Raw genomic sequence first — 13,577 nt, 5'->3', positions numbered from 1 at the left:
ATTGACACCACAGTAAATCTGGACTTTTTTTTGAGAGATTTTTTGCTATATTGTGTGTGTACTCACCAGAGAGACAGGGAGAGAGACGGAAAGTGAGAAATGACCCCCCGCCCCAGGAGGGATGGCCACTTCGCAATCCCTTAGGATTTTGGCCACTCATGCACATGCATCTGGCATGAGGTCCAAGCCACTGGGTCTGGGACTCGAACTGTGGTCAACTATGTGCGAATCCAGTGATGTAACCAATATGCGATCTGCTGGTCCCCAATCTGGACCATTTTAATAATTTCGTAATTAATCTTCCCTTATCAACTCTTGGCCCTTTCAAGTGTGTTCTCCACATTGAATTGGGTTGCATTTTCAAAATACTGATCCACTTATGTCACTCTTTACTGAACCCAGATAGTCAAATTGTGTCAGACCCTATGGATTCTGGTCTGTTGCTCCTTGTTCTGCCTTTTATGCCTGATTTCTATTGTAGAAAAAAATAACTACAAATATTATGAGTAGATGGCAATGCTTTATTAATAAAATAATATATTTCAATGCTTTTTAAAAAACATCTAAAATGAAACAAATGCTTTTCAGGATTTCAAGGCAGTAGGGAATTTAGAGTTATTTTATTCAAAATAGATTTTTTTTAACGATAATGCTTGATAGCATAATAATTAGAAAGTGGTCAGTTTTGAGTATGTATTCATTTTAAAGAATTCCTATTTATTTATTTATTTATTTTTAATTTGACCAGAGAGAGAGAGACAGAGAGAGGGAAAGTGAGAAAGTAAGCTGCCAGGTCCAGGACCCAAACCATGGTCGGCCATGTGGAAGTCCAGTTCCCTAATTAACATGCCATCTGCCTGCCCTAGGGTATTTATTTTTAATATAACTTATATAATTGTCATGTCTTTGATTATAAAATTCGTATTTCATTAAAAGAGATAGAAGTCCAATTTTATGTGTTTGTTCTCCTTCCCCTGCTCCCATTTTTTGAAAGCAGAGGAAGCTCTTCTTCAAATGGAATCTTATTAAAAAGTCAAATGTAAACCTAAAAAGGAAAAATTAGTTGCCCTGGTGAGGGGGCAGTGGAATCTGGTCTTCTGTCAGCTTCATCCTGTTCTTAGTTTCTGACCTAGATTCCAAATTACCTAGGGAACACACTTGAAATCCACTGGCTTAACCTATCAAGCACTGTTAAAAAACAAAACAACACAGAGAGGATGATGCCATGACTTTGGCGTTTCCACTTGCATTCGTGTTTGTGCAAAAATATTTATGTTATGCAAATTTCCATGTACCTACTTTTTATTTTATTATTTTTTCTTACAATTAAAGTATGAATTTATTTGGTGCAAAAACTTTTTGAAATTCATACATAGTTTTCTCATCACATGTATTTCCATGAGCTTTTTTTTTCTGAAACCTTTTTTTAAATTAATTAATTTACATTTATTCCCTAAGCATTGCTACAGCATACAAAATGTGATTTCCCATCCAGAATATACTGCACAGTGGCTTAATCGTGCATGTTATCGTCAATAATTTTCCATTTCTAGTTTCATATATATATATACACATACCCCTAAATCTGCCCCATGTACCTAATTTTTATGTGATTCTATCTACATCACTCTCTTCTTGTAATTCTTTCATGTTGATTTGTATTAATTTCCATTCTTTTTCTGGCTACCTGCAGTATATTCATTTCTCCTGTGAGAATTACCTCAAGGGTTCTTCTCCATGACGATTTACAGAACAAATCCATCATCTGAGATGTACTTTTTCACTTGGTAAGATTAATGGTGATTCCAGGCGCATTGACTGTTCACCCTTTCACTGACCCTGTAAATGCTGTTGATTCACCCACGGAGCTCGCTGAGACGAGCGTGTAAATGCCAGTCTTCACAGAAAGTCTCTGTTCTGTTCTATCAGTAAGACATCTCTCAAATGCCTGGCTCCCACTTTGTTCATTTCTTCCACACTGTCAAGTGCTGCTGTGCCCAATGCTGTGTGGGTAACTGGCTCTCCTGAGGAAAACCCCTGATGCCCATCTTTGTGTTTATACACCCTGGCCAGTTTCAGACCACCAGGCTTGCACTGAATGCGGACTGAGGAGGAGGTAGACTGTGGCAGAGCCTCATCTAGCTTTTCCGGCAGCCAGATACAATGGGTGCAAGTACTTCAAGGGCATGAGTAATAGCAAAATAATTAGGAAGTGGTCAGTTCTGTGTATCTATTTTTAATATAATTTATTTAATTGTAAGTTTATGTAATTGAGCTGCTTTTTCTTTTTCCACAAGCTTACTCTCTTTCTTCCATGAGTGAGAGAGACAGAAAGAGAGAAAGACGCAGAGAAATAGTACCCAGAACGGGGTGTCCATATGTGTGCCTAGTGTATTCAGGGAGGTCTCTGGACACGAGCCTGGAGCCTTTGCATGTGAATCAGTCTCACAGAGCATTAGGTTACAACTGTGCAACCATCCAGCCACCTATAATTAAACTTTTGGTTTTTTTTAATTGCAAGAGTGCATGCATTTACCAGAGATAGGAGAGCATGGGGGGCAGAGAGCACTCTTCAATGGGCTATGGTTTTGCTGCAATCCCTTCTCCTCCCCTCTCCACTCTGCTGGTACTTTGGGCGCCCATGCGTAAGTGCCTGGAATGTTTTTCAAATTACAGTTGCCATGCAGGATCTGGCTCCCTTCACTACTAGGCTACAGGATTGACCTTTTAATTAAACTCTTAATAATGACTGGGTTTCACAACTGTTTTACAAGATTCTGGAAAGTGTAACCCATGGCTCTTGTGAGTGGGCATGAGCCAGCTAGCATAGTGTAGACCGTCTCCCTAGCTGTCAGCCAGAAACTGAAGGTGGTAAAGGTGCAAGGGTTATTTTCCTTCATAGCAGAAAATAGAATGAAGCAGAGATGGCAAATTGGCTTACGGTGGGTGCCAGCACTTACCAGCTCTTTGAAACTTTGACTACTGTGTCCGGAAGAATTCTGAAACTTTGTACCGCCAAGTGTCCCTTAGTCTATTAACATGTCCAGTAAGGGGTCCAAAAGAGCACAGCGCAGATTTTGTTCCACATATTTCATGTACACATTTCTCACTGAAGTGGTGGAGGAGTATATGGCAGTTGGAGACACATCAACTCTCCTCTCACACCTATGTACCATCTGCTCATGCTCAAAATACGACTCTGTGGTCCTTCCACAGATACCCTTCTGGGTTTGCTGCTACATCCTAGATCTGCCCTCCCCACCTCATCTTGGCCCACTGCCCCGGTGGCCATGATGTAGCCTAGAAGGAATCACTGAGGACCCCAGTTGACATTCTGGAGACTCCTCTGACATGATTCAAGGTCCTTGTTGCCCTGGCTTTCTGATCTTAGGCTCCATATCCCACCCTGTGACATCTGCTCCCTCCACTTGGCGGCTCAACTGGATGCCCTTCTATGACAAAATCAAAATCACTCTTTTCTCTCAGCTCAGCCTGGGTCAGGCTCCTTTGGCCACAGGGAAGAGATATCCTCTTACCTAACCTGAGTTCAAGGAATCCTTCCCGACCAGACCAGATGAGAGTTCATATTGAGTCTGCCCCCTTTCATATTTCCCCTTTCCCCTTTAGCTGTGGCAGAGGGAGTCTGTGGTTGTTTGCCAAGTCCAATGAGCTATTTCTGCTGACTTCACCTACATCATACCTGTTATGTAGCCGTAATAAGTGTTGCTTCCGCCATGTTCTATTTGGCTTACATATACTTTCCCCCTAAGAGGGTTGAAACTTGAGAGCAGAAATGTGATTACGTCTTACGTAAATCCCCTGACTCTCAGAAAATACATTTTTTTTTTACTGCTAGAAAACGGTGACCAGAAATATTTATTAGAAACCAAAGTGACCTTCTGATAGCTTTTAAAGGTTAAATTCACTTGAGAGAAACTTGTTGGCATTTTTCTAACAACTGGAGGCTTAGTGATTTCCCTTTATTAGCTAACTCCTGGTTTTAAAAAGAGCCGGAAGTTGTGTGCACTCACCACGGAGATGTCAAACTGTCCTTCACCTTAAAACAGACGAGCTGTGGTTAACACGCTTCGAACAGGAAAGACTTTGGACTCTCAGGAAGATGAAAAGCAAACGCAAAGACCAAGAGAAAGGAGACTGCAAAAGTTGTTGCTGCTGGCTGGACGGGAATAGTTGTACATTCTTGTTTTTAAGTTTTTAACTTTTGAAACATCTTTAAGTTTATCAAGTTATGGTTTATGACCACCAATCCTTACACCTGGGCCTCTTGAGAGAAGGTGTTTGTAAGAAATAGACGCTTAGAGCAGAGGTAAGAATAGGTGAAGGTGCAGCAGAAGTCGCAATGATTCAGCTTTCGTAACTTCTGCTGCCTGAAGAAATGCCAGAAAATACTACTTCAAATATAATTTGATAATCTATCATCTTATAGATTATAGAAACTAAATGGCTCTTAGAAAGCATAAGTTTGGGGAGCACTAACACACTGACATTTTCCAGAGTTGGCGGAAAGGGTGGATGGTGATTTGAACAGTTGTATTTACACGCTTGCTTCTAGCTAACATCTTGGTTCTTAGCCTCTGCATCCTGGGGTGGGGGTGGGGGCTTTGAGATATAATATTGCCTGAAGAAACCGAGAACAAAGGTAAAGAGCATGGAATGTGGCCGCTTTCCAAACATGGTATGCAGGAAATGCTCCGAACAGAGACAGAACGCAAGTAACTTCTGCTTCCTATACGCTATGTAATTGAAACATGTTTTATCTTAAACTTATCCTTCTGTGTGCTGCTTTCATTTTCCCCATTAGGAGATTATGAGAACACTTACTTAGTTTAAAATGCTTGCCTTTCATTCCCTCAAGATGCATCAAATGCTGGATTATCGTAGAAGGGTAAATAATACTGCACAAGAATTTTTCCTTTACTGAATGACAGGGAACATTACTTTTAAAAAAATGTTCTTAGGAGAGCAAGGTCCTTTCACAGTGGTAACGCTTCATATTTTAGAAGAAAATGTGCATTTAATTAAAATTCCGTATGACAATCATAGTATATTATTTAAATACCAAATGATTATTAAAATCACATTTAATTGTGGTCTAAAAATATGTAACAGATATGTACCCATGGAACAGCTGTTACACATCACCAAAATATCCTTGATCAGCTTTCTTTTTCTTTTTTTTTCTTAAGCATTTCCCTGTTATAATCAGCCTGGTTTTAGAACTATTTCTTATACACATGCATACATACTGTGAATATTATAACAAGAAATTTTGTTGAATGGAATGATAACTTTTTTAGGGTTATCAATCATTCAAAAATAACAGCAATGGGGCCAGCAGGTGGTGTCATGGTTAAGGGTGCTGGACTCCCACGTGGCTGACAGTGGTGCGAGTCCTAGACCTAGCAGCTTGCTTTTTTACTTTCCCTCTTTCTTTTTCTCTCTACTCTGTCTCTCTCTGATCAAATAAAAAAATAAATAAAAATAAAGTTACATAATTCTTTTAAAAAAAGATCTTTCTATTAAAAAATAATTATAGCAATAGAAACCATGGATATTCCATATCTACATGGTGTCTTTACTATAATGGGGCAGGTAGACCCAAACACCACCTAGAGGGATCAGATATGTTTTGTGCTGAAGATGGAAGAGTCAGTAGACCTCAGATGGACATGAGTACTCTAAGGAATGGGCTGACCATGTGAGAAAATAGAAATGTAGAGCCTTTATTGTGAGCATTCTCTGGTGAAGTTTGCTGGTCCAACAGAGAAAGAGAGGGGGGCAGAGAAGTCGTGCCCTAGGGTGGGTTTTAGTGATTTTTATAAGGGTATAGGGACAGGGAGTATCTTAGAGGTAGAAACAGTTTAGGGGAAGAGCAGACTGTGCCACGTAAGGTCTGGTGCCATGTTCAGAGTAGAGCCCCGTGTGTTACATCTGGGTTAGACCCGGGTGCAGGGCAGGTGTGATGACAGACTAGATCCGGGTTGCATCAGACGACTGTGGCGTGGCGTCCAACCTGTACATCCAAGCTGCCTAGGCCTCTGGCCTTGCATCAGCCGACTGTGGCGTGGCGTCCAACCTATACATCCAAGCTGCCTAGGCCTCTGGCCTAACAAGCACTATTACTAAAATTGCCCTATTCAGTGTGTTCCAAAGGGTTTAGGATGCCAACTACAAAACTATGACTGTATTCTGACCCATCTGACTATCTGGTACTTTTAAAATAGCCAACGAACCACCTAGGAGGGCCTGGTTTTCGTGAAGCCAGATGTCTCAGCACAGTACACTAAGGTAAGCCTTTGCTTCAGAGCTTGCAAAGGAGGCAGTTGCTACCCTTGGTTATAGCAGGATTGCCGAGACGATGACATGAGATGCTCCCCCCTCCCTCCCTTTCTACCTCTTTTTGCACTTGGCTCACTTGGCTTTCCCTGGTGCCGCTATCTTGACTGCCACTTATAGAAGTTCGTCAAGGCAATCCAAGGCCACCCGCCCCACCCCAATGTCACACCTCAATCTGTCCTTCCCCCAGGACTGCATTCTCCACCAATTTTCCTTCCTCCTAATCCCCTCCCTGCCCATGCCCCACTCATTAACTTCTAGGCAAAGGGAGAACTGTTTTAAATAATTCACACTGAAGGCCAAACGTGCAGGGAGCTATGTACGATTGGGAGGCGGGGGTCCCACAAATGAATCTTCCCCTCTCCCTCCCTCTGCCTTCCTCTCTTTCCCAGCCTCAGATTTTCCTTTGTTTTAGAAAAGCAGCCCGGGACTTCTGGGTAGGAATGTGATGTCAGCATAAGTGTCTAATTCCTCTCCCTACGGATCCCCATTAAAATGACCGATAGATATAAAAACAAGAGGAAAACTGCACCCGTGCTGACGCTGGGAAAGGCTGAAATGTCAACACCAACTCTTCAAGAATTTCTGTTAGAAGAGAATGAATTGAAGGAAAACGCAAACTCCTGACTCGCACCAAGTGGGAAGGGAGTCCCAGCGAGCAGCCAGGCTGCAGGCGGCAACCTGCCAATAGCCTCAGGTTAGAGGACAAGGGCTGGACATGGGGTGAGACCATCAGCGGTTAGGGAAACATCTGGATCCCCTCAGCTTGTTTGAAAAGTGCGAACTACCCCCAGAGAGTGGGGGAGGCGAAGGTGGGGCAATGGGGTTTATCCATAGCCCGACCCTGGTGAGGCAGCCCTGCCAGCGGGCATGGTGGGGGTGCAAGTGGGGACCTTTCTGTGCTCAGATCCTCAAATGCATCTCAGCTGATTTCTTGAGGGTGCATTCTTGGAAGGACAGTTACCAGGCCAAGGCTATGGAGGAACATTTTTATGACTGCGGATTAGAAAATGGCCCTATAAAAAGATTGACTCAGTTTATAACCTCACAAGCAGCAGACTGCTCTACCCTTTTCCCCAACCCGCGAAAATTTTGGACGTTAACAGTATTTGAGTGTTGATAAAGTTGAAGTCTTTTTTTTTTTTTTTTTTTAAAGAGGTTTTTGCTATAGGGCATGTGCACTTGCTGGAGACAGAGAGACAGAAAGCCAGAAACCACCACATCCCCCCGGCAGTGATGACCACACCACAATCCCTTTTCCAGTTCGTGGAAAATGTACATGTGCCCAGTGTGAGTTTTGAGCTGTCTGGTTCAAGATTCGAACCACCTTCGATTACATGGGAGTCCAGCAGCATAGCCATTATGCCATCTGCATAAAGACTTTTCTTTTTTAACGTGCTTCGGACATTTGTATATATTCCTTCTTTTTCCAACTCCTTAGTTCATTTTTGGGGCCTTTCCATTTCATATTGACTTGTGAAGTATCTACGAGGGAAAGCAGCACCTTCGGGGAGATCATGTCATTCCAAGTCCCTATTTTCATCCCCATTGCCTGGCTGAGCTTGACTGTGGCCATTGCACCCAGTGTAATCCTTAAGACCCTTAAATTTGGCTGAATTCTAAAAAAGTGAGCTGACTATTTCTGTGATTTCAGTCTGAGAAATGGAAAAACCCCAGTAGCGTCTATGGGATACCTGGATTCCTTATTCTCTACTTACTATAGCTGAATGCTCCACAGACCTTCCAGTGTGAGGCTGTGAGCGGGGTGGAGAGACGGAGAATGGGGGATGGAGGGGGGGTGGGGGTGGTCCCTGGCCCTGGAGGCATTTCTCTCATCCCATTTGAAGACCCTAATGGAACAGGCTGGTGTCAGAGCTGCAGCGGCTTGCAGTTCTCCACTTGGAATTAATTCCACTCTCTAATGAGTTCCCCTAAATCTGCCATCAGATAACTTTATTGACTTTTGGGTCATAATTAACCAACACTTTTTGCAGTTATTTTTATTTATTTATTTAGTTTTTCATTTTGTGTTTGAATGTCTGGACTCCACCTAATTCATAAATTCCAACAGATATTTAATGACCAGACACCAACAAGGAATACTGTCCGCCACTGTCACTTCGTAAAGAAACATTGCAGGGGTGGGAGCAGGGGAAGCAACCTGGAGGATTTATTTTCCAGAACCTCTTGATGTCTTAAAAGGTAAGTAGGAGGAAAGCAACACTTTGGTGGGTAATTGACACTGTTTGTGATGTTTTTATTACTTTTCAATTAGCAGAGGTGATAGGACATCCTGTTAGCAGAAAGTCTTGGCTTCATTAGAAGCATATGCTGGTTACGGTTGTAGATGAACAACGCTAAATCAGTTGCCACCTTTCCTTTTTACTCGTTGGCAGACTGAGATAAAATCTGTGATGAATGAGCAATTAGACAAGACCTCATTGTTTTTCCTAAAGAGATATGTTCTGTTTAGCCTCCTTCGTCACTTACGTCTGCTTTCCAGGCTGTCCAACACCCTGCCTGAGTTGCTGAATGCTCATTAGGTGGGCATGGGATCTTAAGCCACGCGCGTACTCACACAGCCTGTGTCTTTCGTAAAGCACGCGCTGAAGTATGGACCAGATAGATGGAAGTGCTTCACAATTAAGAGTCAGGACCTCGCACCTAAGGGACATGGTTGAGTCAATTAATTAGTGAGGCAGTCTTTAGTGGACAGAGCCATGAGTCCCATTTTCCTGATGGGAGATTTGTGGCCCAGAGGAAATTAAGATCAGTTCAACAGGCAGGCTAATTGCACAGATGTCACTTAAAGGCAATTAACATCCTTTCCTCTAAATGCAGGCTACTGCCCTCCAGCCCTTAATTCCTAATAATCACAACATGTCCTTAGTAATCCCTGTTCATCTTGCTCTGCTGTGTACTCCGGGGCAATTTACCCTCTCTGAACCACGGTTTCTCAGTGTATACAGTGACAGACGATGCTGCCTTGCTGGCAAGCTTTTTTTTTTTGGAGAGGTTTTTGCTATAGGGCGCAAGCGCTCACCAGACAGACAGAGAGAGACAGAGAGAGAGCGAGCGAGAAATCACCTGCCAGGGGGGATGGTCACGCCGCAATCCCTTCTCCTCCATTCTCCTCTTGTGATCTTGGGCACGCACACACATGCGCCCCACGTGAGTTTAAGCCACCGGTTCCGGGACTCGAACCACGGTCAACTACATGGGAGTTCAGCGACATAGCTGTTACGCTAACTGCTGGTCCCCCTTGCAAGCTTTTTCATAAAGATTAAATGAGATATTATCAATAAAGTGCTTAGTACCCCAATTGCTTAGTTCAGGAATACAAGGAATAAACAATACTATTAAGAATAATCACAAGGGGCCAGTGGGTGACATGATGGTTAAGGTGTTGAACTCCCATATAGCCAGCCATGGTTTGATTCCTGGATCTAGTAGCTTGCTTTCTTTCTTTCTGTCTTTCTCTCCCTGGTAAGCACACATGCCCTATAGCAAGTCATAAATAATAATAAATAAAATAAAATAAATAATTTTTTGAGAGGTTTTTGCTACAGGGCGCGTGTGTTCGCCAGACAGACAGAGAGAGACATAGAGACAGAAAGCAAGAAATCACCTCCCAGGGGGGATGGTCACACCGCAATCCCTTCTCCTCCATTCACATCTCAGGATCTTGGGCACGCACGCACATGCGCCCGGCGTGAGTTTTAAGCCACTGGGTCTGGGGCGCGAGCCGCAGTCGACTACGTGGGAATCCAGTGACATAGCCATTGCACTAACTGCTGGTTCCCAAAATAAATAATAATTTTAAAACAGAATGAAAATCTGGGCTAGCTTTGTGGCATAGGAATTAGTTATTAAGGAACTGAATCCCACATGGCTAATCACAGTTTGAATCCTGGCCTCAGGGGCTTAAAAACATGCCAGATATACGTGCATGTGTGCCCAACTGCTGATGGTATGACGAAATGGAGCAGAGTGGATTGAGCCATGACCACACTCCTGTGGGAAGTACTTTCTTCTCTTTCTATCTGGTGAGTACATGCATCCTCTGGCAATTATTAAAAACTAAAAGAAGTAAAGTGATAATCAGAATTTCAGGTATGCAGATAAGAAACTCGCTGGGTTTGGGGGTCTCAGAAGTATGTTGGTCCCACTGGGGACCCAGTCAAATATCCCACCTTGCTCCTTCACCCCACTTGACGAGATACACAAGCAAAACTCTGAGTAAGAATGGAAGTCTACAGGTTCTAGCCCCAGTCAGCACTTGAGGTCTGCGTAGGTGAGACAGGGCTCGGGCCTGGATGACACACATGCGGACCTGACCTTTGCCACTCTGGTTCGGAGTATCAGATCCCTTCTTCTGGCAGCCTCTACCCTAACCTTAAAGCACACCCAGAAGAGACTCATGTTGAAGTTCAAAGGAATATGATAACTGATTAAAAATGTCTTTCCCAGGACCAGCAGGTGGTATGTATAGTGGTTACATCACTGGACTGCCACACAGTTGACTGCGGTTTGAGTTCCAGACCCAGCAGCTTAAAACACACTGGGCATGAGCATGTGTGTCTCTAAAATCCCGACAGGAGAATGAGGAGAGGGATTGCTGCTTGGCCGTTCCTCTGAGGCGTGATGGCTCGCTTTCTGTCTCTCCAGTGAGTGCACGCACTCTATAGCAAACACGGTAATAATAATAAATAATAATAATAATGTCTCTCCTAGCTTGTGGCTCCCTCTGTTCTCCCTCTAAAGAAGACACTGACCAGAGCAGCAAGCCTCAGAGGGGTGATGGGAAAGGGCAGTGCAGGAGTTGGGTGGTGGTGTGTGTGTGGGGGGGCAGTCTCAGCATTTTAGCTCAACCTGAGATGATGAGGCCCAGAGCCTGAGGCTAGCCACTGCGAGTTTGAAGATGGACCTGGGGGACGACTATTAAATGAAGAGGCTGCTTGGAGTTAGTTAAATGCTTATTATTTATAGATTTGTCTGATCAGTATTGTGGCTGAGCCTGGGGTCTGGAGCAGATCTCTCCCAGAAACATCTTGCAGCCCTCAAGAACCCCTGGAGGCCGCAAGGGGTGAATGGGAATCTGCCCAGGCCTCTTGGAGCAGAGCACCTAGGGACTGTGGAGTCGGTTTGTCCTCTTAGAATTAGGAAAATGTAAAACTGTGCATGCATAATGTTAAGGGAAGCTTTGTGGGGCATAAATTAGGCAGCTTGCGCAGTCAGTTAGTTGGGAGGCACAAGAGCCAAGATTCAGACCCAGGCTGCGTGACAGACATGACAGCTCATATTGTTTCCACGGTGAGTATAGGTTGGTCCCTTTCTCAAGTCACACAGAACATAAGCCGTTCAATGAAAGGGTGGCTTCTTCCATGGGACCCTCTCTGAGATCTGCAAGACCTCCCATGTCGTGTAAGCCCCTACCTTCAGTTGTGTTCCTTCCCAAGCATGCTCTTCCCTCTTCCCAAATTCTTTCTTTCTTTCTTTCTTTTTTTTTTTTTAAATCTCATCCTGTCTTAAGTGCGTTGAACTATGACTTTTCCGAACTTCAGGGCTGAGCTAGTGAACCTTCTTGAACTCCAAAATCACTCACATCATCACATCTGCCCTCTTGGCTTTATAGCCCTGTCTTTCCCCGGATGGAAATTCCTTGAGGGTCCTATTTATCCTTTTACTGCGATACCTAACATAGGGCCTGTCCACAATGGAGACTCAATAATTGAAGTTTGTGGAAACTAAGCTCAGCCTAACTTAAAGGTGTGGTTTTGAAGCTCATGTTGCTCAGTTCCTTTATTTATAAAATGGATATGTGGAAAAAAACCAGTGAGAATAATTCTGCTTTGATTACAGAACAGTGCTCACGTGGGTTTTCTCCATATCTCCTTAATGGATTTGTTCATAAACGCATGTAAATAAGCAGGATGTTTGTGGGCCCCATGCTCATTGAAGAAGAGACATTGTATGTCCCCATTTAATATATCCCGAGTGTCTGTACTCTATGACTGAAACTGATTGATGAAAGGATATAGAAACACAGCAAATGGATGTAAATACCAGATATAGTGTGTGTGAAAGAGGAGGGTCTGAGGAAAGACATTTAGAAGAAAAATAGAGAGGCCAAGCATTAATGGTGCAAAGAAATGTGGTATTATCTGTTGAAGATATTTTATGGTTTTATCAATTGGACTAGCGAGAAATGTTCACCTGTTGAAATATTCACTCTGTAAGCTAAATATTTTAATTGAATGTATAAAAGAAAATGAAATTAAAAAAAGTACATAAAAAAATCAGTTGAGAGTTCCAATCAAAGCTTTAAGTTTGGGGCCAGTAGGTGATATGGTGGTTAAGGTGCTGAACTCCCACATGACCAACCTCAGTTTGAGTCCTGTACCTGGTAGCTTGAAAATCATGCCAGGTATGTGTGCATGCATGCCCAAAACCCCAGGAGAAGAATGGAAGAAAAGGGTGCAGTGTGGCCATCCCCTTTGAAGGGTGATTTCTCATTTTCCCTCTTTCTGTCTCACTCTCTGGAGAGCTCATGCACCCTATGGCAAAAACCTAAACAGACAAACTTTAAGTTTCTCATGTGTTAAAAAAGTACATTATTCTCTATGAAAACATGAACTGAAAAACAGTAACCCCCACTCCGCCTCTTTCTAATCTCAATTTTTAGAGATCATTTCCACTTTTGAGTCTAGTGTTATTTTTTTAGAACAATGTTTTCTTTTCTTTCTTTCTTTCTTTTTTTTTCTTTTTTGCCACAGGGTGCATGTGCTCACTGGAGAAAAACAAAGAGTGGGAAAGTGAGGAAACACCTCGAGGGGTATGGCCGCACTGCAATCCCTTTTTCCTCCTAGGATTCTGGGCATGCACACATACACGTTCAGCATGATTTTCAAGCCACCGGGAGTCTAACTCCTGAACCACAACTCCACATGCTGGTCCTTAGACCAATGTTTTCTAAAACTCTGGGCAACAAATAGATGTTCTATAGCTGTACTGTTTCATATACAATCCGGGCTAGCCATTCATAACTATTGAACACTTGAAATGTGGTTATTGTGACTGAAGAATTAAACTGTTACTATAATTTGCTTTTCTTTTTAAATTTTGTTAGAGAGAGACAGCGGCAGAGAGAGGGAGAAGGAGAAAACACCCCTCTCCTGTGGGGTGTGGTCACATCGCAATTCTTTCTTTTCTATTTCTCT

Source organism: Tupaia chinensis, unplaced genomic scaffold, assembly GCF_000334495.1.
Source record: "Tupaia chinensis unplaced genomic scaffold, TupChi_1.0 Scaffold000088_1, whole genome shotgun sequence".
NCBI classification, from domain to species: Eukaryota; Metazoa; Chordata; class Mammalia; order Scandentia; family Tupaiidae; genus Tupaia; species Tupaia belangeri.
Note: the sequence above shows the minus strand (reverse complement) of the source record.